Raw genomic sequence first — 1,111 nt, forward strand, 5'->3', positions numbered from 1 at the left:
TACAACTGTACATTATAATACATTTAGTAAATCTGATCTAAGTTAAATTTGAGTGTTACAGGCGTGTAGAGAAACTACCCATTGGTAGCACTCTAATGGCATTTTACATAAGCTGGTCTCGTGGCCATCTTCTTTTCAGGCGCCTCGGAGGATTGTCAGGAATGGAAGAGGGTGCAAGATTAGAAACTAGGGGGTTTGAGAGTTTATAATGGAAGGAGTGATATCTGGTTCGGGCTGGATCGATAAATAAATATTTGAACACTAATACTTAATGCCTTTAATTTATGGCCGATTGTATTATAATTCTCTTCAATACTATAAAATAAAAATTTTCTTCAAATTTTAACAAATAGAGTAAGAACTGAAAGAAAATCATGAATTAAATATTCAATAATTCTATAGACGATTATAATTAAGATTAACCAATAAAATTTTTGATAACAACATATGAGCCGTTGAAAGCAGAATTGGTGTTAGTCGTTCCTATAATATTCTGCTTCTGTAAATAATTATTTGCTTAGTGTATAAGCTTTAACTGTTTTCAAAGAGTTAATATTCAGAAAGTAGATTTTTTAAACGTCCTTTGTATTATATGCAATACTTGTTTCTTTATTCATTCTTGTCAGTATAAAACCGGTAAATAATTTCGCTATCAAACCGAAATTGTACTTTTAATGCCCAATTAATGTTAACGAATATCAAAACAATGTCATATAAGAATAATTTTAATAAACAGTATCATTCTGAATTAACAATTCATTTTGATCACTCATTGATGAATCTTTTTGTTTGAAAATTGAAAAATAGGATTAATTAGAAATATTTTAAATAGGTAGGTACAATAAGTTTTAAATTTATCCTTCATATTTTCATGATTATTGAGAGTTTCCACTTCGGGAACCGTTATCCTCTAGTACATATTTAAATATAATAAATCATTGACAGCTATAAAAATATTCATGATTGCTATAAAAGCAAAGGCAGAAGATATACAGAGTGGATAGTGCAAGGTGGGCGGCTCTCATAGGATAATAAAAGTGGACCGGTTAGAGATTTACGATCGAAACACCCTTTCAATAGGCTACCACCGGACTGGATATAAATCTCCTGA

The sequence above is a fragment of the Halyomorpha halys genome, unplaced genomic scaffold (assembly GCF_000696795.3).
Source record: "Halyomorpha halys isolate HHAL.00 unplaced genomic scaffold, Hhal_1.1 Scaffold969.1, whole genome shotgun sequence".
Lineage (NCBI taxonomy): Eukaryota > Metazoa > Arthropoda > Insecta > Hemiptera > Pentatomidae > Halyomorpha > Halyomorpha halys.